Here is a 24,208-nt window from a genome sequence, read left to right as displayed (position 1 = left end):
TTGGTCAGGGAGGTTATTGGGGAGGTGACAAAGAGGAGGATGTAATCCGCAAAGAGAGCGCTCTTGTGCGAATTTGTCCGCACTTCACCCCTTTGATGTTAGGATCTGACCTAATCGCTATGGCAAGAGTTTCAATCGCTAAAGCAAAAACTAGTGGGGATAAAGGACAGCCCTGTCTAGTTCCTCTGGCAATGTTGATGGGGGTTGATAAGTATCCCTGAAGTCTGACCCTTGCTTCAGGTTCAGAGTAGAGGGATCTCAGGAGCCCCGTAAAGTTTTCGCCGAATCCCCAGTATTTAAGAGCTGCAAACAAAAACGGCCAGGAGAGTGAATCAAAGGTCTTCTGAAGGTCTAACGATAAGAGGAGACCCTCCTGGGGGGGTCCTCCATCCCATCCAGATTGAAGGATTGAAATGATGTCTATTGCTCTCCTCACCTGGTCTGGGCCCTGCCTTCCTCTGATAAATCCCACTTGATCCTTATGGATGTAATGGTTGATAAAGGAGTTCATTCTGTTGGCATATATTTTGATAAGTATTTTTAAATCATTATTAATTAGGGAAATGGGTCTGTAGTTTTCTACTAGTTCTGGGTTTTTATCAGGTTTGGGACTTACCGAAATGAAATCCATGGGGTCTCCCTTCCGTTTGCAATTAAAACAGTTGGTTAAGCGGGGGGGGGCCAGAGTGTTAGCAAATAGAGATTGGAGAACATGCTCTGAAGAAGCTTGGAAACAAGTGAAACGCGTAAGCGTCTAACCAACGCACTGGTGGGACACCGGACTCCGCACACAGATGAGGAGTCACCTCCGACCATACAGGATTGCTCTGCCTGATTCTGAGTTGTTGGGGTGAGCCCTACGGCTGCTGCTGGGGCTAAGCTCTTCCTTTGATAACCTGACACGCTAAGTCCGGAAGTTTTGGACTCTGAGGTATACCGTACATTTTAACAGGAAGACCGGAAGACAACAGCTGCTGTCAGCAATGGATGAACATGCTGTATGAACACTCCCCCACACTGAGTCAGCGCGGCCATCACGATCATTTGGGGGCTCTGATATTCATCTATGGAAGACGTCAAACGGTGAGCTGTGTAGCGCTCCAACATATAGGAGGCATACTGATCATTGCTGTCTACCGTTTGTTTTCCCTGATAAAAATGTAAGCCTGCTACTTTGATTCCTGTTAACAGCCTGCAACACGGGGACATCCAACCCAACATTCTGTTTGAATTCGTGTTAGTTTTTCTCCTAGATTATATCCGGATGGAACTTTTTTCCAATCACCAGCACTTGCACCTTACTTAACGAGTACCGATGGGACAGTAACCAATCTATTTATAGCCTTATCTAGGAATTGCATTATCATATAGGCTAGACCCGGGTCTCTGATATTTAATAACATGTGTACAAGGATATGAGTGATTGAAGTGTATGGAGTGAACCGGTGGCTACCAGTGTCATATAGGACCATTGTCCTATTTTTAACTCATGATTTGTAGATCGGTAATTTGTTTAATTGGGATAATCAATAAAGATATTTAGGTATATATCCAATTGTTCTTGCAGTGGACTGTCTGTTGGAGCTCTTTCCTCCTCCCCCTCCTGTTTGTAGATTGGAGAATCCGTCTGGACTAGGGGCTGAGCCCCCCTTTAAATTTTTGATTACATCTAGGGTTTCTTCTATTGTGACGGGGGCTTCCATCATGTCTATGTGGGTTTTGTTCATGGTGGGTATAGATAGGTTCTCTAGGAGTCAATGGTGTGGACGTCTGCTGAGTTACTCTTTAGATAATTTAGAATAGAAAGCTTGGAATGATTGGAGAATGCGTTGGGGGTTTTGGGTCGTTGAACCGTCCTGTAGTCTGATTTTTGGGAGAGAAAATTGACCTGGTTTTAGGAGAGAGTTTTGTAGATAGCACCGTGCTCATTTTATCTTGATGCTGATAAAATCTAGCTCCATTCCAACGTAGGTAATTCTCGGCCTTGACAGTGAGCACAAGGTTCAACGCTAATCGTGCAACATCTAACTGCGCAATTTGGACCTTTGTCGGGTCCTTTTTGTGCTGTGTGTTTTTATCTGGTTTTTATGCATGGGGCAGGTGTGCCACTTGCAGGAAGGCCAGCAAAAATATTAAAAAGCGGAAAGACTTTATTTCAACTGTCACACAAAAACGGTACCAGATTAAGGGTCTCATCACATGTACATCAGTAGGGGTGGTGTATATGCTCAAGTGCGACTGTGGTTTACAATATGTTGGTCTCACTTCAAGAGCACTACATGTACGGGTGGGCAAGCACATCAGTAATATTAAAAAGGTAGTTAAGGCTCATAGTGTATCCAGGCATTTTAGAATGTGTCACCATAGGGACCCCAAATGTTTGAAGTTTTGGGGTATCGAGAAGGTCCCTAGACATTGGAGAGGAGGTCATTACATCCGTCAGCTAAGTCGCAGGGAATCGTTTTGGATTTATGAGACCAAGGTGATGTCACCTGCGGGGATGAATGTTGACTTTGACCTCAATTGTTTTATCTCCAACAGATAGGAGTTTTTATTTTAGTTATCTTTATTTATATACTTATATCTTTATTTTCTTTGTTGTCGTTTATATTCTTCAATCATTTGTGGAATTGATATTTGCAGTTTTTTAATCATTAAGATGGTCGCGGATTGACGTCAATATTTTTAATCAATTTTATATATATTTTGATAGTTCAATTTTCAGTAGAGTGCTCCTTTAACTATGGGATGTTCTTTTCCCTTTGTTTTATGTGAATATGAAAGGAGGCACATTATTATTATTTTATATATGCATGAGGAATGATGGTTCCCTCTATGTAATTTTAAATTTAGCGCCAGTCCCATTTTTTTATTTGGACACTATGCACTTTACAGCTGTTTACCTTTGTATCCTAGTTAGCGGCTGTATGGGGCATTATTTGCGATACAAGTGGTGATTTGACCGCTGTATCCTGGAACCCGATTCGCTAATTAATGGTTACTAAGACAACATATATACAAAGCGGGCCATCTGCGTGTATCCTGCCCCGCGCTAAGGAAGTCCCACCTATGGACGTAACGCATTCGGGGATCAGGTGTCACGTATGACATCACCCGCGGCCATCTTGTTGGTTGGATAACACCACACGCTAAAGCGCCTGCACTCGGATCTGAGTGTGGTCGAATGTAAGTGTATATCTGTAATTCTTTTTATTAATAAACGTTATAAACAGAGAGCATTAGATCGCTTTGTTCTGTTTTATACATACGATTGAATATCTCATTGGGTGTGGATCTGATGACGGCATTCAGAGTGGAGACTGGGGATTTGTTTGCCTGGTGATCTGTGTACCACTCTGTGACCTGTTTCAGGTCGAATTTTGTAGGTGAGAGGCCGTCTTTATTTGCGGTGGTGGGATCACAGTCACCGGATTTATCATCATTTTTGTGTGTCACCGCACCAACCAGAGATTTATGCTGTCTCCACATGCACTAGTTGGGACTTTTTTGATATATATATATATATGCATTTGTTATTTATTATGGACATTTATGAATTGCGCAGCACTGTTTTATTATGATGTCTATTTGAGGTATTGTTTGAGTTAACCTTGAGTACCAGCTAGCAGTTCACTTTTATCTTTGTCCTTATGTGTCAGCGCTGAATATTCTTCCTATTTTTTCTGATTGTCTGCAGAGTCACCTTAGATAACGCAATCGAGTGAATGCCGATCGGAGGGACAACTACTTCTGTGTCACTGGGTCTGTTGAGAAGGCCTTGCGCTCATTATTTGTTATCACTGCTATAGACCAAGCCATTAGGAACTGCTTGACCTGCTCTCCTATAGCCTTAATACTGCCTGCAGGCTTTACTGATGACCGCAACAGGCTCCAGTGGTTTAGCTGGCGAAGATTCAGAACTAAAGACTGCCCCTAACCTTAGTTATCTCGGAACCTTGGCCATTTGCTAGTTTAAAGGGGTACCATACCTCTGTCTATTCGTTTGAGTGCACCCAAAACCTAGTGTAGATTTATAAGTACCCTTGTTGCATTTAAAGTTTATATGCATTGTTTATTGCTAACCTGCCTGCGGTGTGTGTTCAATTCAGTTTAACTGTTACGCTAATCCGTATCAATAGATTAAGTGTATTTACCACTAAACAGGTGTGTGTATTTATTGCCATTACCCACAGCCAGGCGAAAGGTATTTTTCACTTGTGTTGTAAATTGAGCTTGCAGTAATTTTATTCAAACAGGTGTACCGGAGGGGCTAAGGTTGTTCTTGGAGTCGAGGCGCAGAACAGAGAACCCAAAATTTAACCAGCAATTTGGGCCGGCTCATTCGGGGGTGGCGCTACAAGTGGGGGAACTCATCCGGGATATCCTGTTCTGATAGCAAACCACCAAGAAAACACCCTTGAAAGCATCAAGATGGATCCTGTCAATGTGAGCTCAGAAAATTCAAACCAAGCAGCCTCATTGGAAGAAGCTACCTTACCGACGCCTGTAGCCATGATGGAGCCAGAATTCGTTGCTGCCTTGGAAGAGTTTGTGGCAAAGTGTCAGAAGAGTAGTCCAATATACACTGGGTCTGAATACCAAAAGCTGGGAACCTTTTCTAGAAAACAGCCAGTTCTTGTCAGTAAAGAGAGTTTCGTGGAATGGCCGCAGCAAGCCTTAGATGAGTGGGACATCCCTGAGGTCCAGAAAAAGCAGAGAATCACAGAGTTTGAGGGGGCCAGCCTCAGAAGCTGTTCGCAACCTAAAACTTAGCAAACAGGACTGTACTGCTCACGACTACTTAGATATCTTGCAAGACGTGTTTGGGAGAACAGAAAAGGCCTCTGACCTCGTCTACCAGTTTAACCTACCAAGATGAGGGAGAGAAACTGTCAGAATATACGAGGCGGCTTGACAAGATAATGCACCATATAATGCTAAAGAAAGGTATAGATCCCAGGTCATTTGACAGGGTCCGGGCACAACAGGTTTTAAGGGGGGCTCAGCCCTTAGATCCTATTATGATCCAGTTGAAAACTTGAAAAGATGGTGACATTTTAAAGTACCCTGAATTAATCCAGACAGTGCGAGAAGAAGAAGCTCTGTTGGAGAGTAAAAAGAGAAACCTGAAACCAGAACTTGCCACTGAGGTCAGAGTGATTAGTGCAACTAGTGATGACCCAGAGATAGAGCTCTTGAAAACCCAGGTTTTGCAAATGATGGCTGCGCTCTATACCATAAACCCTTAAGCTTAATAGTGACTGAATAGCCTGTAAAAATTAGTTCCCAGAAAAACAGTGAATGTTATAAGTGTTAAGTGATTGTTATAAATGGTGTGATAAAAAATGGAAAAACCAAAATTGTTCAAGCAAATTTCAAATAGAACAGTCTTTATCAAATTGATGCAGATATCGACTTGTGATCAATTTCAAAGAAGTGTGACTTTTCTTGCAAACCAAATGCGACTTTTCTTGTAAACCCACCACTGTATAGATTGTGCGCTTACCAGCTAACAGACAAAGAATGCCTGTGGCTAACACCCAGCCAGGGCCTTTTCCTCAATGGAGTTACAGTCTCAATCCAATCACTGTGTCTGTGGAGGGATCTCCCGGACCAAACGACAGTAGACCCAAACCTCCGATGCAAGCTTGTATGTAGCTCGGTATATGGTGGATCAGGCGTGGCTCAGAAGAAAATAGCAATGGACAACCATAGGTAAAACCCGCTGGGTATTTATTTAAAATTGTTAAAAGTACAAAACGCCGAATAGGCATAAACAGTATAGGATAAAAGTATTTTGCGGCCGGCCGGCTGCAGTACGCACGCCCGTGCTTGCAAACAGCGGGACGTAGCGCGCGGTGATGTCAGTACGTGAGCTAGTGGGACCTTCTCCTGTCGTACCCATTCAAGTGAAAGGTATCTACACGAAGGCCCTTCTGGACACCGGGGCACAAGTGACGCTTCTGTAACGACAAACATCTGAAGCACTTGCCCCTGCAGAAGTTGGAGGATATAGAAATATGGGGAAATTGGACACAGAATTTCCCCTATGATGGCTACCTAAGAGTCAAGTTAACCTTTGACCCCTCTGTGGCTGGAAAAACAGACGTTCGACACATTAGCTATGGTATGTCCTCACCCCCCAGGAGCCAACAAGAGTACAACCTGGAGAGGCGGTGTATCTACAAGCTTCAGTCAAGCTCAATTGGGAACAACCGGGTCCCTTTGTTATTCTTAAAGCTGACTGCCAGGGAGAAGACATGGGAGTGGAGAGAGTGGAGGTAATACCAGAAGTGATATCAACTAGGGCTCTGAAACGGAGTCGTGGGAATATCCCTGTCAGCGTCTGGAATGTTACAGACAAGTGAATCCAGCCACCCCAGTCTCACCATCTGATTTGGGGATAGGAGAGACAGAGAGAATCTTCAATGAACAGTTTTTCCCACAAAACACCCCACTCTCACCTGAGTGGAAAGAAAGAGCCAAAGCCTAGCTTCTGAGATGGCAGGATTTCGAAAAATGAGTTTGATGTGGGGTGTGCAAAAAGTGCTCAACACCGGATTCGCCTTCAGGAAGACAAACCATTCAGGGAAAGATGGATCCCTTTGGGGGACCTAGAAGATTTACGTGAGCAGCTGGCAGAATTGAAGAGATCAGGCATCATCAGGGAGTCTAGGAGCCCTTATGCCTCCCCCATAGTGGTGGTGCGGAAGAACGGGTTCCTGAGGCTGTGCATTGATCATTGGATGCTCAACAGGAGGACCATCCCTGATCAGTACACCACTCTGAGGATAGAATATGCCCTGCAGAGCCTGTCGGGGGTGAAGTGGTTCAGCGTACTGGATCTGAAGAGTGGGTACTAGCAAATTCCCATGCACTCTAAAGATAGGGATAAGACAGCATTTATCACACCAGTTGGAATCTTCAAGTTCAACAGGATACCTCAGTGTCTGTCTTGCACTCTGGCAACATTTCAGAGACTGATGGAGAAGACAGTAGGAGATATGAACCTGATTGAAGTGCTGGTATACCAATACAATATAATAGTCTTTGGAAAAACCCTCGAAGAGCATCTGGAGAAAGTCCACAAGAGACATGACAAGGGGGATAAGCTGTCCCTGGAAAAATGTCACTTTTACAAGCCTTCAGTTTATTACCTCGACCATGCTGTCTCAGCTGAAGGTATAGCTACCGATCCCCAGAAGCTGGAAGCTGTCACCTCCTGGCCAAGACCTACCAACGTAACGGAGCTTAGGTCATTGTTGGGGTTTTGCTTCTACTATAGAAGGTTAGTTGAGGGATTTTCTAAAGTAGCTCGACCCCTTAAAGAATTATTGAAGAATGAGGATATTGATGAGGCTCCAAACCCAACAAAGCCGGTTAGACAACCCGAATGGCCCAGGAAGCCTTGGCAGTCAATCCAAGACCAGTGGACTAACCAGTGTGTGCAAGCCTTTCAGCAGTTGAAGTGGAGTGGACTGCTCCTGTTCTGGCCTATGCTGATCCAACCAAGCTGTATGAACTGCATGTTAATGCCAGTCAAGATGGGCTAGGTGGGGTACTGTATCAGGAGCATGATGGACACCTGCAGCCTGTTGCTTATGTGAGCTGAAGTCTTGCAACTGCTGAGAAGAACTACCCTACTCACAAGTTGGAATTCTTGGCTCTGAAGTGGGCAGTGGTGGACAAGTTGAAAGTCTACTTATATGGTGCAGACTTTGTAGTCAAGACCAATAGCAACTCGCTCACATATATTCTTACCACTGCCAAGCTGGATGCCACTGGGTACAGGTGGTTGGTCGCCCTATCAGGATTCTATTTCAGTTTAAAGTACCATCCAGGGGTTGAGAACCGGGATGCTGATGCCCTGTCAAGGAGACCCTATGACACGGGGGCTTGCTCTGAAGAGTGGACTTAACTAACACCTGAAGGGATACAAGCCTTGTGTCAAGGGGTGGAACATCAGGCCAGACAAACAACTGGGGCCAAAGCCATCGGAGTCTCAGTGGCAGGTGTCCCCAAATACTACTGTGATTTGTCCCAAGTCAGGGACAACGGCCTACCTAAGCTTTCAGACAGGGACTTAAGAAAGGACGGAAGATAGGATGGAAGATCCCCCCTTAAGAAAGGACGGAAGACAGATGGAACATCCCCTCTGTAGTTTAACACTGAAGGCCCTGGAGGGCCAACACCCAGATCTACTGCTAACAGGCTCTCCAAAAGAAGCACGACTAGTACACAAGGAATGGGAATCGACTGCAGTTACGCAATGAGGTGGTCTACCGAAGGGGCCCCTCAGATGATCCTGAAGACAAGTGGCAGCTATTCTTACTGAGAAAGAATAGAGGGACTGTGCTGACTGCCTTACATGACAATCATGGCCACCTAGGGCCTGAGAGGACATTCAAACCGCCGCAAGACCGGTTCTACTGGCTCTGTATGCAGGCTGAAGTTGAGGGATACTGTCACTCCTGCATACGGTGCATACAGAGGAAGAATTTACCCCACAGAGCTACCCCAATGGGCCAGCTTCAAAGTCAAGGACCAATGGAAGTGGTGTGCATTGACTTTCTGTGTCTGGAGCCTGACTCGAGTGGACAGGGAAATGTCCTGGTGTTAACTGACCACTTCACCTGGCATGCCCAGGCATTCCCAACTAAAGACCAGCAAGCATCTACAGTGGCCAAAATTCTGGTAGAGAAGTTTTTTGTACACTACGGCCTACCTCAGCATATTCACTCTGACCAGGGGAGAGACTTTGAGAGTAGACTCATCAAAAGACTGTGAGACCCATTAGGGACCACTCCCTACCACCCTCAGGGAGATCCCCAGCCAGAACGCTTTAATTGTACCCTCCTGGATATGCTTGGGACTCTTCAGTGGCTATCAGTGGCTTGTGGGCAAGAAAACCTCACCTTTTATGACAAATGGTGGGAGGTTCCCTTGCCAGGTTCATACATGCATGCCAATTGCTTGTTTCCATATATGTACTAATCTGTTTTTGCCTCCTGATGTATTTTGAAAGAATGTAACAGGTTGCAGACATTTTATGTTGATGGACTCTGTCCCTCCTTGGTGGGGGGAGTGTGTAACAGGCATTCTGCCTCTGGACCATGCAGGACATGAATAATTAATATTGTAAGACTTTTGTAGTTTCTCCTTTTGGCCACAAGATGGGGGTAGGGAGATGCTGACCTTTCCTTCCTGAACATGAAGAGACACAGATGACACTGGGAAGTGAAAAGTTTTTTTTCAAGAAGTGATATCCAGGGCTGTTCAGGACAGTATGGTGGGAGAACTGTGCTGGAAGATTGTGCATCCATGAGGGACAACCACGCAGCCCAGCACTATCCCAGGAGAGAGACAGGCTGCTGAGGGAAATAGTGTGTGAAGGACGAAGAGGCTGGAGTCTAAAGGAGAGGAGAGGGAGAACCATGCTACAGTGTGTGACCTGGGGAAACAAGGAGAGAGGGAGTCACATTGCCCTGTGCCACCAGATAACAAATAACAAAGGGGTTACATTTTAGTGGGATGCCATGCATTATTATGAATAGGGTTTTTTACCATATTTTTTTGCTTCTTTCCTCCTTCCCTCACCTCCTTTCCTCACCTGTACCCTTCCTCACCATCTCCCCCTTTTTTCCTTTCCAACTGCTCTTCCCCTAGCTATTCCCCTCCCCACCCCCTCCTCACCTTTCCCTCCCCATGTCCCCTCCCCATTTTCTTCCATATACCTACCTCACCCCCCTTTCCATTTTGCCCTTTCTCCCTTTCCAACCCACCCCTTTACATAGACTGGGTTGCAATGAGCACTTCTAAAATTGCACTTTTCCAGTCATGTATTACAATTCTATTCAGACTGTAAAAACAAAAAACAAAAAAAAGAAACAATATTTTATAGAATGTATAGGAAGCTGCACAATGTGACTTGGAACCATTTGATGACTTGCACTGGATATATATAATATAATCAGGTACAAGGAGGGTCCAAAGACTGTTCTGACATGTCATCAGTGTTCCAACACAAGAAAAGAGAGCGCTGACCTTTCTGAAGACAGAACAAAACATTTTAAAAGGATTTTCAAGTATTTGGTAAGTTGGTAAAAGGCTAAGATCAATTAGATATTATCTTACGGGGCCTAATTTATTGATGGCAAAAGGGGGTTGCTACAGCAACCGATGGTGCTGGTCTTCAGAGGGAGAGGTGTGAAGCAAGGCCATCAGATCAACTTTTCTCTGCATCTGAGCTCCCATGGATGTGACATTATCCTGCGCTTTTAAGTTCTCTCACCTTTCCCTTTCGCACTCTCTCTCTGTACTTTTTAAAAAAATCTGTTGCACAGCCAGATTAAAGAGAATATTTTATTGGACAAAAAAAATATTAAAGTGCAGTTCCTTCTGGTATCTAACTAAAACGTAGACAATAACATTTGTAATGGGTTAAATGGAAGCCATGGTTTTCTTTTAATGCTACCAAACAACGTTTTTATACACAATGGGGTGATTTGGAATCTGTGAGTGCACTGCGGTAAGCCTGTAAATGCTGTTGTTATATAAGAATAGTGTATTTGTGATGTTAGACTGATTTATAATAGATTAAAAAAACAGAGCAATCAGCCAAAACTATATGAACAGATTTATTAAAAGTGACAGTGCATCCAAAATACAATATTTCAGCTTTCAGAAGATGCTGAGACCTAGATCATCTGGGAATTTCTTATATCTCTAGGGACACTTATCATGAGATCTGTATACTTAATTTCCAAGGCCTGCACATCTGCTGTGGCCAGCCATACTGTTGGGTCACCACTGCCACTTACAGGCATTTGAAGTTTTTTGTTTTTTTTTGTTCCCCTAAACTCCTCTTTATGTTAGCCTGTATGTCCAGCACACATAGGCGTTTACAGGCATTTAGAGGCAGAAATCGCATTCAGGAGAGGAGCGCTTGGGCAGAAAAAACATCTGATGTGCCTAAATGCATGTAAACATTCATTTATTTTAATGGCCAGAATAAATTAATATTCTGGCCAATCAAATTAATGAACGCCAAAACTCTTGATGTCCCTGAATGGCTACAAAGAAATTTGTTCCTCTAATGGGACTTTATAGGGCAAGAGCACCCAAAAAAATCAAAATTGATTATAAAAAAATATACATTTTATTTGAAAAAGTTAAAACAGGAAATTGAAACTAAGTAGAGATAGAACTACAGTTATTGTGAGTACAAACATTGATAAATGACTATAAACCATATATGTAACCACTTGCTCTGTCTGGTGGAGCACACATGTACAGAGTATACCCAACGCGTTTCGAGTTATAGCGTTAAACGTCTTCTTCAGGCGTATGTGGTTATGGAAAAAGTGTTAATATCTCTAAAAAACTGAAAATATAATAAATTGACAATCAAAGAAATTCTTCGCAGTAGCAACATGTTCAACAATATCATTATATACTGACCATGTGGTTCTATAGAGTATCATGGGTAACTGCATCATTTAACCACTTGACGACCAGCTGCCGTCATTATACTGCAGCAGGTCGGCACGATCCTGCGAGCCGTCGTAGCTATACGTCGGCTCCTTTAAGCAAGATAGCAGGTTCGCGCATGCCGGCAGGGGCGTGCTCACACACCCGCTGCACTTCGGAGGTGCCAATGCTTGTGGCCAACAGTCTCGATGACCGCTGTCCACGAGCAATCGCGGGCACTAGAGGCAGAACAGGGATGTATGTGTGTAAACACACAAATCCCGTTCTGTGAAGAGAGACAGATCGTGAGTTTCTAATAGCTAGGAACTACGAACTGTCATCCCCTCTAGTCAGTCCCCTCCCCCTACAGTTAGAACACATAGTCAGGGAACACAGTTAACCCCTTGATCGCCCCCTAGTGTTAACCCCTTCCCTTCCAGTGACATTTATATAGTAATCAATGCATTTTAATAGCACTGATCACTGTATAATTGTCAATCGTCCCACAAATGTGTCAAAAGTGTCCGATGTGTCTGCCATAATGTAGCAGTCATGATAAAAATCGCAGATCACCGCCATTACTAGGAAAAAAATAAATAAAAATGCCATAAATCTATCCCCTATTTAGTAAACGCCATTACTTTTGCACAAACCAATCAATATACGCTTATTGCGATTTTTATTACCAAAAATATGTAGAAGAATAGATATTGGCCTAAACTGAGAAAAAATGTGCTTTTTTTAAAAAAAAAATTGGGGATATTTATTATAGCAAAAAGTACTAAATATTGTGTTTTTTTCAAAATTGTCGCTCTTTTTTTGTTTATAGCACAAAAAATAAAAATCGCAGAGATGATCAAATAGCACCAAAAGGAAGCTCTATTTGTGGGAAAAAAGGATGTCAATTTTGTCTGGGTACAACGTCGCCCAACTCTGCAATTGTTAAAGCGACGCAGTGCCGAATCGCAAAAAAAATGCTCTGGTCATTGAGCAGCCAAATCTTCCGGGGCTGAAGTGGTTAAAAACAGGGAATATTTGCTGCCATAGATCAGTCAAAGTTCAAATGTGTGAGGTGCAAAATATTACTGTAGATCCATAGGGGGCATAGTATTGAAATCAACACACTATTGAGGAAATTAGTAGTTTAACAAAGCTCAATTGGTATAATTTAAAGTGTACGGACAATATCTATTAGAGCAGTCCTTTGGCCAACATGTGGCTAAAATGGCTACCAGTAATTATATATCTATGGATAATCCATTCCAATAATTACCTTAAAACGGGTGGTGTGTCGTATGAGCCTGGAGATCAGCCATGGGCAGCATGCAAACAGCATCCCTTGTTTCACAGGCAATATAGGCAGGGCTCTACTAATGAGGATCCATCCAACAGGTGTGAAGCAGAAAGGAGCTGGGAAGGAGGGAGTGCCCCCCGAGTCCCTGCCAAATGGCAATGTGGATCAATGCACAGGACGTCGTGTGCGGCGTCCTGTCGTCATTGAGCGGGTAGGGGTGGCCAAGAGTATCGCTGTGGTGACAAAGTCCCACGTCAACGGCCTGATGGTGCATCATGGCGCCATAGTAACCGAGCAAATATACATACAGTTTGGGCCAAAAAGACAACTAAACAGCACGTTTAAATACAACATTCATCAAAATACAAAGAAAAACATCCAAAGGAAAATCCGATCTAAATCCTCATAGCAGTATATGAAGGAACATAAAAAAATAAGATAGAGGCAGAGCATAAGTGAGAGAATCATCTTAGTTTGAATAATCTTGTTCAAATTCAGGTCCACCTGATGTGAAGCTCTCTAGGAAGGGTCTAAAAGATATAGATTAATTTAAACATGGGGCATTTGTGGCATTCAGGCGGGAAAATCCACCTTTGTTCGTGTTGTAGAAGGATTTTGTTCCAATGCCCTCATATGCCAAGATGTATACGATCCAGGATTATGAAGGATAATTTATCATCGTGAATCGCAGTCACGTGTCTTCCTAGTGGGAGACCTGGGTTGCATATTCTCATAGAGGCAATGTGACGATATGCACGTTGCCAGAATTCCAACATGGTCTTTCCCGGGGGACATGTAGCAATGCAAAAAAAATAAAATTTTAAAAACGGCCATTTTTTCGGGAGCAGTGATTTTAATAATGCTTAAAGTTAAACAATAAAAGTGAAACATTCCTTTAAATTTCTTACCTGAAGCATGCACAGTCACACAAAAGAAGATAGACCACACCAATTGTTCTACAATTGGCATAATGTTTGGGCTTGTATTTTTCCCCATTGGGCAGAATTATATTCTTGGATGTGTTCGTGAACTGACAATAGTTGCAACCTCCACACCTGAAGGTCCCCGGTCATTTACAGGGGTCTTTATTACCACCCTCTTTAAATTCACTCAAAACTAGTTCATCTTTGCATGCCTAAAAGTAAATGCAGGTAAATTGCAGGTACAAATGGAAAAATTTCAGGGTCCATTGTAAGCACATGCCAAAACTTTTGAATAATTTTCCTAAAAGATTTGTGTTGGCTGGAGAATTGAGTAATAATGCAAATTGGGTTACTTTTGATCTTTGTTGATGATGGATTATATAGTGACTTTGTAATGTCCTAGTACTTTTAAAAGCTCTCTTGAGGCATGTATAGAATAGTCTCGTGCCAAGAGCCTCTCTTTCAGTAAATTTGCTTTGTTTTTAAAGACAGCATCATCTGAACAGTTTCTTCTAATTCTCGGGTATTGGCTGTGTGGTATGGATGAGACTAGAGCTTTTGGATGAAAACTACTGGCGTGGAAGATCGAATTACCGGCAGTAGGTTTCTGATAAAGGCTGCTGTTCAACAGACCATCAGATCCTTTATGAATCACAACATCAAGTAAGGTAATTACATTAGGGTCATGGGTCATAGTAAAAGTTAAGTTGAAATTATCCTTATTGATATTTTGGAGAAAGAGATGTAATCGATGTGGAGGTCCATCTCACACAAGGAAAATGTCATCGATATATCGATAACGATTGGTCCTCCGTTCGAAATGACTGTTTTGGGAAATCACGTGTTTCATGCATGACAGTCCCTTGTTATGCGGTATTGAATTGTAGAGTGCCTCTACATCAATTGCAACTAAAACTGCTGTAAGGGGGATATGAAACCCATCAATGTTTTGCAGAAGGTGCATTGTATCTCGTATATAGCTTGGTAAATTTGAAACAGATGGACGTAAATGTCTATCAACAAATTGACTCGGGTTCTCAGTTAGCAAGCTATTGCCCAAATGATAGCCTGACGGATGATGCATACTTTTATGGAGTTTCGGTAGAGAGTAGAACGTAGGTGTGCGGGGCAAAATTGTCCGCACAAATTCCCATTCTGATTTTGATATGATGTTGTTAGCAATAGGGATGAGCCGAACACCGGTTCGGTTTGCAGCAGAACATGCGAACAGGCAAAAAATTTGTTCGAACACACGAACACCGTTAAAGTCTATGGGACAAGAACGTGAAAAATCAAAAGTGCTAATTTTAAGGGTTAATATGCAAGTTATTGTCATAAAAAGTGTTTGGGGACCTGGGTCCCTCCCCAGGGGACATGTATCAATGCAAAAAAAGTTTCAAAAACGGCTGTTTTTTTTCGGGAGCAGTGATTTTAATACTGCTTAAAATGAAACAATAAAAGTGAAATATTCCTTTAAATTTCGTACCTGGGGGTGTCTATAATATGCCTGTAAAGTAGCGCATGTTTCCCATGTTTAGAACAGTCCCTGCACAAAATGACATTTCTATAGGAAAAAAAGTAATTTAAAAGTACTCGCGGATATAATGAATTGTCTATGGGAGAAATAAAAAGTGCTAATTTTAAAGACTTATATGCATGGTATTGTCATAAAAAGTGTTTGGGGTACTGGGTCCTGCCCCAGGGGACATGTAGCAATGCAAAAAAAATAAAATTTTAAAAACGGTCATTTTTTCGGGAGCAGTGATTTTAATAATGCTTAAAGTTAAACAATAAAAGTGAAACATTCCTTTAAATTTCTTACCTGATGGGGTGTCTATAGTATGTCTGTAAATTGGCGCATGTTTCCCGTGCTTAGAACAGTCCCTGCACAAAATGACATTTCTAAAGGAAAAAAAGTCATTTAAAAGTACTTGTGGCTATAATGAATTGACGGGCCCAGCAATACAAATAAAAGTCATTGAAAAAAATGGCATGGGATCCCCCCAGTCCATTACCAGGCCCTTTGGGTCTGGTATGAATATAAGGGGAACCCCGAACCAAATTAGAAAAATAAATTACGTGGGGGTCCCCCCAAATTCCATACCAGGCCCTTCAGGTCTGGTATGGATATTAAGGGGAACCCTGCACCAATTTTTAAAAATAAAATGGCGTAGGGGTCCCCCTCCAAATCCATACCAGACCCTTCAGGCCCCGCCAAAATTAAAAAAAAATGGTGTGGGGGTTCCCACAAAAATCCATACCAGACCCTTATCTGAGCACGCAACCTGGCAGGCCACAGGAAAAGAGGGGGGATGAGAGAGCACCCCCCCTCCTGAACCGTACCAGGTCACATGCCCTCAACATGGGGAGGGTGCTAATGACATTTATCTGTATTGCCGGACCAGACAATTCATTATAGCTGCGAGTACTTTTAAATTACCTTTTTTCCCTTTAGAAATGTCATTTTGTGCAGGGACTGTTCTAAACACGGGAAACATGCGCCACATGTATAGTACAGGCATACTATAGACACCCCCCAGGTATGAAATTGGTCAAAATTTCCTTAGTTAACCAGTTTCCGACCGGCTTACGTACATATACGGAGTCACAATGGCACGGCTGCGCAAAACACCATACAGGTACGGGTCACACGCTCGTGACCATCGGATTCGACCCAGAACCAATCAATCTTCAGGTCCAGGCCAATGATTTATGGCCTGGACCTGCTGATCGGTTCTGGCGAATGAAATCCTTCCCCTGCCTGTAAGTGTAAACACAGGCAGGGGAAGTGATGTCATCTCCCTTCGTGGAACTCTTTTCATTCCAGAGAGAGGAGAGAGAACATCTCACAGTAAGTTGCACCAACACTAACTAACACCAGTACACATAGGTACACTTGTCACCCCCCCGACCCCCCCCCCAGTTAACCCCTTCTCTCCCTGTCACAGTGTCACCCAGTGCAGTTGTCAGATTTTTCACTGATCACTGTACTGGTGTCATTTGTGACACTAATCAGCATAAGGACAGTTAGTAGAAGGCCCAGGTAGCTTTAGGGTACCCCCTAACACCCCTAACCCCCCTCTAATAAAGGTTTAACCCCTTGATCACCCCCTGTCACCAGTGATCACCGTATTAGTGTTACGGGTGACGCTGGTTAGTTTTTTTTTTTATAGCGTCAGGGTACACGCCGTATATTACCTAAATAAAGGTTTAACCCCCTGATCACCCAGCGGGAGAGATCACTTAGGTTTTAGCATCAGTCAGAGTCTGCGTTGCCCCAGGAAGTGTCAGATTAGTGCCAATAGCGCTAACACCCACGCACGCACCATACACCTCCCTTAGTAGTATAGTGTCTGAACGGATCAGTATCTGATCTGATCAGATCTATACTAGTGTCCCCAGCAGTTTAGGGTTCCCAAAAATGCAGTTTTAGTGGGAATCGGTCCAGATACTAGGGATTAGCTTGATGTTCAGGTCGAACATAGGTTCGACTCAAACATTGGGTGTTTGCCCATTCGCAGAACAGCAAACATTATGGGGCATTCGCGGCAAGTTTGAGCTCCGCGGAATGCCCCATAATGCACTGAGAGATCACAGTGCATTGCTGTATGATGATTGGCCAAAGCATGCACCTGACCTGCATGCTTTGGCCAATTACAGCGCCCTCTGCTAAGAGAGCCATAATTGGCCAAAGGCAGGGTGCCTTTGGCCAATAATGGCTCAGGGGGACTAAGTCCACGCCGAACACACTATATAAGGCAGCTTACATGGCGGCCCTGTGTAGTGTTGTTGGCGTGGACAGAGAGATTGCTCGAGTTACATTAAGCAGGCAGGTTATTCAGTTAGTGGCAGTGTATTTGATATATATATACAGTCAGTCTAATATATATATATATATATATATATATATATATATATATATATATATATATATATATATATACACATATACTCTGCATTTACCACAGCCTATAAATTCAGTGTTTACTCTATATTCAGTCAGTGCAGGCAGTGTATTCATATATATTGTAGTATGGTGGTACCCCACCAGTGTATGGATGCAGGATTCTTTTTTTTTTTTTTTTTTTAATTCTTTATTTTCTTTTATAAAAAAGTACAAAAAACCTCCACCCCTTTAGTTACATGGGGCTCTGAAAAGTTTACCACAACATTTATCTTTTACATACCATCAAATTCAATTACATAGTGCTACCATCCCTTTTGCCCCCCCCCTCCCACCCTTACCCCTCCTACCCCCCCTCCCCACCTCTGCAGACATTACCCCTCTTCTCTCCTTCTTTTCTTTCTCATACTCTCCTTTTCTATCAAAAGTCTGGGTGTTACAGTAACATTACTTCCACGTAACGTTTGGATTTCCTGAATGCAACCCAGGGACCCCATTTGCCCTTATCCTCCTCCTGTTTTCTTTCCTCTTGGGCTTCTAGTTCTATTTTTTCCATTAGGTACATTTCATTTACTCTATTGAACCAGTCTCTGGGTTTCGGGGCCTCTATTTCTTGCCATTTCTTAGGGATCACATTTTTTGCCGCGTTTAACAATATTGGAGTTAGCGAGGACCTATACCCTTTTTTCCCTCCTTCCGACCCGTGGAATAGGCAATCCCATGGGTTATATGCTATACCTTTTCCTGTTATTTCTTCGCATATTTTAATCACTTCTTTCCAAAATAGTTTAATTTTGGGGCAATTCCACCAAATGTGTGCCATGCCACCTACTTCCCCACACCCTCTCCAACAATTTGGTGACTTTTCTGATGAAAATTTACCCAGTTTTACCGGGGTCAAATACCACCTAGACAGACATTATAGTTGCTTTCTATTGTTTTCGTATCTGATGTGGTTCCATATGTGGCCCCCAGAATGCTTTTCGCTGTTTCTGTACTACACCCAAAACCCAATTCCTCCTCCCATTTCTTCAGATATGGTGGAGGTTCCAACGCCTCTTCAAGATTCTATAAAATGCAGAAATCTTCCTCTTCACCCCCTCTTTACAGAATAGCTTCTCGATCTCTCTGAGGTCCTCTCCCCCCCTTAAAGGTCTTGGCAGGCCTTGAATAAAGTGCTTGAGTTGCCTATACCTCCACCCATTTAATATCATTAAATCCCTCTGTGACTCTAATTCCTGTTGTGTACAAATTCCCCCCCCTGTGGTGATATCTCTTACTTGTGCTTCCTTCTTTAATATCCAATTTCCCCCCACCTCTTCCATCCCGGGAGGGAAAAGTATATTGTTTTTTAGAAAAATCAAGGGTGAATTATATTCCCATTTGTTACTTTGGTGAATCTGGTCCCATACTTGCAGTGTAAGGTGTGTAATAAAGTGCGTTCCTATCCCTAGACTAATCTGACCGGGAGGGTTCCAAACCATGTGATTTAACAGCTTGTTGCTTAACCCCATCTCTAAACTAACCCATCTTTTACTTTTCCTACTTTTCTCCCATTCTAGTGCCCGTGCTAAAATAATTGCTTTGTAATAAATTCTAAAGTCGGGGATCGCTAACCCCCCTTGTGCTTTTCCTCTACTCAATACTTTATATGCTACTCTAGGTTTTTTCTTATCCCAGACATATTTACTTATTATTTCTGATAATTTTCTAAAAAAATTTTTTGCTAGGGGAATTGGGAGCATCTGCATCCTATATAATATCTTTGGCGCTAAAACCATCTTCACCACATTCACCCGTCCTATCCATGAGACAGGGCAGTAGCTTATTCTTTTTATTTCTGTTCTGGTTTCATTCAAGAGGGGAATAAAATTTTAATTATATAGATTCTTTCTGGATTTTGTCAAGATTACCCCCAAGTATTTTATATGATCTTTCCATGGGAAATGAAACACTTCCGCTAATTTACTGGCTTCTTGTTTACTAATGTTTATTTTTATGGCTTCTGACTTTTCTAAGTTGATTTTAAAATTTGAGAGCTCACTATATTGCCTCAGTATTACTAACAGATTAGGAATGGAGATTCTAGGGTTTGAAATATAGAGTTGTACGTCATCCACGAAAGCGGCTAGCTTGTGTTCTTCCCCACTTACCTTGCACCCGCTCACGTCCGGACTCCTCCGGATCCGGGCGAGAAGGGGCTCCAACGCCAGGACAAATAGAAGCGGGGAGAGAGGGCAGCCCTGTCTAGACCCATTTTCCATGGTAAACTGGGCTGACGGCAGGTTATTCACTTTTACATATGCTGTCGGGTGTTTATAGAGTGTTTTAATGCATTTTAACATTATTGGACCTACTCCTGTCATCTCCAGCACAGTAAACATAAATCCCCAGTCGACTCTGTCAAATGCCTTTTCGGCGTCTATTGACAAGAGAACGGCTGGGGATCTTCCCGCCCTGCACGCTTCCATTATCAATAGGGATCTCACCCCATTGTCTCTGCCCTCTCTCCCCGGGACAAATCCCACCTGATCTGGATGGATCAGGTAGGGCATTTTCTCTTTTAATCAGAGGGCAAGCACCTTGACGTACAATTTTGTGTCAGCATTTAATAATGCTATTGGCCTGTAACTTGAACACAAGGTATGGTCCTTGCCCTCCTTGAGAATCAATGTCACTGACTCTAATAAGGCGTCTCTACCCAAATCCCCCTGCTTCCCTATCTCATTCCACAACTGACACAGCCGCGGGATCAGGGACTCCTTAAACTTTTTAAAAAAACTCACAGTAAAGCCGTCCAGCCCTGGACTCTTCCCTGAAGGGGTTGATTTTAACGCCTGCATTATCTCTTCCTGTGTTATTGTTCTCTCTAATTTTGTTGTCTCTGCCTCTGACAGTGATGGTAGATCTGCTTCTTTAATAAACTCCCTCATCTTTACTTCCTTATTCCTACATTTTCCCTTCTTCCCCACAGAGTAGAGTGACATAAAATATTGTCTAAACTCCTCCCCTCTTTCTCTAGAAGTGTGTCTACTTTCACCCTTTCTATCTCTGATTTTTTCTATATAATTCTCCTCCTTTTTTTTCCTAATTGTATTTGCAAGATGTTTCCCTACTTTATTCCCCTTCTGGTACATATTTTTAAGATGTCTATTTCTACTTCTCCAGGAGTCTTCTGATACAACTTCCCTTAATTCATCTCGCTTTAAAATTAATTCTGTAAGTACCTCTCTTTCCTCCTTGCCCCTGTTTTTGTGAATTTGTTCTAGTTGGTGTATTTTTGCTATGAGATCTTCTATCTTTTTCCTTCTTCCTCTCTTCTCCCCTGCACCAATCGAAATTAGGACCCCCCTTATATAAGCTTTAAAAGTTTCCCATACTATTATCCCGGATATCTCCTCTGAATCGTTATTGTGAAAGAATTCGTCAATTTCTGACTGGACTCTCTCCACAACACTCTCCTTCTCAAGTAACTTTTCGTTTAACCTCCATGAAAAGGGGATCTTCTGTAAACCTTCTAGCTTTATTATCATTGTTACAGGAGCGTGATCCGATAAGGTCATAATTTCTATCCTGGATCCGACTATTGCATCTGACAAAGCATGATCCACAAACCAGTAATCCAGCCGAGAGTAGGTCCTATGGACAGGGGAGAAGAAAGTATAGTCTCTCTCCTTAGGGTGTTGGACTCTCCAGACATCCACCAAATGAATATCATATAGTTTCCGCCCGAGACCCAATAACTGTTTCTTAGCCTCTCCACCTGTTCCAGATGACCTATCCCAGGCCGGATCCATACACATATTAAAATCTCCTGCCAGTATCACTGCCCCCTCACTGAATTCCACCAACCTGTTCAGGGTCCGGGAGAGATATCTGTCCGGGGCTTTATTTGGGCAATAAATGTTGGCCATTGTATATATCTTACCCCCCAGTTGTACCTTAATGAACAGAAATCGCCCCTCTACATCCACCCTCCTATCTATGACTGTACTTTTTATCCGTTGTGCGAACCCGATAGCTACTCCCTTCGCCCTCTTGGTTGGTGAATCACAATATATCCAGGTAGGGTACATCCTTGTCTCAAGTTTAATTCCTTCCTCTTGAACCAAATGTGGCTCCTGTAAGAAAACTATGTCTGCACCATAACTTTGCATCTCTTTTAACACCATATTTCTCTTCTCAGGAGAGTTTAAACCTTTTACGTTATACGATAGACATTTAACTTCCATTATTATTTACTCTGTGTGCTTCCTCCCTTCTCTCCGCTCCCCCACCACTCTCTTTCCCCATTATCCAAAATACCCTTCCCATACTGTCGTCCGCCATCAACCAATAGAGGAGGACAGAAACTACCGAGTATAGAAAAGCCAATAACAAAAGTATTATCTGCAGCGGTTCCCCCCCTCCTCTCCCTCCACCGCCCCTCCCCCCACTCCCGCCCCCCTCCACCCTCCCCTCCCTCCCCTCTCCACCCCCCCAACGTCTCCAGCCCTTGGGACCATGGCATCTAACCTGTTTTTCACCTTGCCTCCGGCTCCCTGTGCACTAGGGTTTGGCTCTTCCAGTGGGCGCAGATTATTATTTCTCCTCTCTCCCTTCCATTATTATGGACCAGGGCGGGAGGAGAATGTCATCTGTTCCTTTTTTTAGGAGCTTATTGCTTGTTGCCCCCTTTCCTACTTTACTCTCTCCCCCCCTCCCCCATCAACCGAAAACCTCGCCTGTAATTAGGGGAACCTCAATATTCAGATTCCTACAAAAATCCTGTAAGTTCTTAAGTTGATTTAGTCTCCAGCTTCTTCCCTCTTTCACTACTACCAACGCCAGAGGCTGTCCCCAACTATATTTCAGGTTTGCCCTCCTCAAGACCTCCAGCAATGGTTTTAGATGTCTTCTTCTTGCTAGAGTTCTGGGAGAAAGATCTGCAAATATCTGTATATCGCTATTGTTGTATTTCACTGGTTGGGCTCCTCTCAAACTTTTCCAGATTTTCTCCTTATCCTCGTACTGATGGAATCTCACTATGATGTCTCTTGGTATCTCCTCTTTCATATTTGGGGGTTTCCTCACCCTATGAACCCAATCGACTTTTAAGTCCTCATTTTTATCTCTGCCCAACAGTGGATTGAACAATTCCTTCATTATAGCGAATAGATCTTCCCCTCTTCTCTCTGGTAGTGCTCTAATCCTAAGATTCTGTCTTCTATTCTGGTTCTCCTGTTCTTCTAATTTCAGCAGTAGCTCCCGCTGACCCGCCTGGAGATCTTGGATTTGGGTTTTTAGATCTTCTATCTTAACTGTGTGTTGTTCAGTAACTTCCTCCACCACTTCCACCCTTTTTAAAAGATGCCCCATATCTGTCCTTAAATTAAGGACCTCTGCCTTTAACACTTTTTCTAGTTTCTCGAACATTTCCTGGATCTCCATTTTTGTTGGTAATACCTCTACACATGGTTCTGAACTTAAGTCCAGGTCATGTTCCGGGGAGATATTACCCCTCGGGGTCCCCCCTACTGCTCCTTTGTTTTTCAGAGGATCTTTCTTTTTGTCTTTGGTACTTTGTTGTTTATTATCCATAACTGGGCTTTTCACTTGGGGGTCTTTTAAATATTTTTGAATAGTGCTGGTGTTTAAACTGTCTCTTGATTTTTTTGGTTCCGTTACCTTATTGGAGCGGCTTTTCATATTCTCTTCCCCCTCTCCTCGGCTCTCCTCTGCTTCACCTGCTTCTTACACCTATTATTTAATAATATTTCTGCTCCTTTTCAGCCTCTCTGTTATTAATCCTCCTGAGACCCCCACCGTATCATACAGATTATATTTATTCAGACCAAAAATAGTCCTACCTTAGTCCACATTCTGGTCGGGGGTCATCAGAATATCCGTGGGGTCACCTCTGCTGATTTAGTTTGAGGCTTAAAGGGCGTCTTTACTCTGGAATAGCTCCCAGTTTTTGTTGTGAGGTTACTTGTACCCGCTGGTATGAGGTGTTCTAAATGCTGCTTCAGGTGCTGTGTTTTTCCAGCGCTTCCCCCTCTGGCCGTCCTTCTGGTAGCCAGGCTATTCTCTCTGTGTTCGGTTGTGTCAGTCACATATACTGCCACTGTGGGGGAAAAGGTGAGTCTCGGGTAGGGGGGATCACTGGGGGGGGGGGCCGTGGGCCGGGGGGGTTCTTCACAAGATCGAGCTCCGGGGGACCGTCTCCGTCACCGCAAGCCGCTACTCCCGCAAGCCGCTACTTTCGTAAGCCACTGCACTCGTTCTGCTGGGCGGGGGTGAAACAGCTTCCTACCACCCAGTCTGTTGATGCACACTGCTCTTTCCCCTCAGACTTGCGTCGCCCGTCTCTGGCTTCGGTCTAGTATGTTGCATTACCTGAGACAGCGCTGGCTCTCACCCCTCGCTGCCTCGCCGTCTTTCATTGCAGCCAGTCGGGTCCGACGCTTCCTCCTCTGCCCCGCTGGAAGGCCCCTCCCCTACACCTGTGCACGTCACATCCCACTCACTCCCCCACTCTCTGGATGCAGGATTCTAAACCAGGCAGATTGAGGGGCTCCAGTTTTTTTGCTTATTTGGGAGAAAACTGGCTTTTCAGTTTCCTCATTATTTACTAAA

Source organism: Aquarana catesbeiana, linkage group LG03, assembly GCF_042186555.1.
Source record: "Aquarana catesbeiana isolate 2022-GZ linkage group LG03, ASM4218655v1, whole genome shotgun sequence".
In the NCBI taxonomy this organism is placed as follows: domain Eukaryota; kingdom Metazoa; phylum Chordata; class Amphibia; order Anura; family Ranidae; genus Aquarana; species Aquarana catesbeiana.
The sequence above is the reverse complement of the archived record's forward strand: the minus strand, read 5'-3'. Positions refer to the sequence as shown.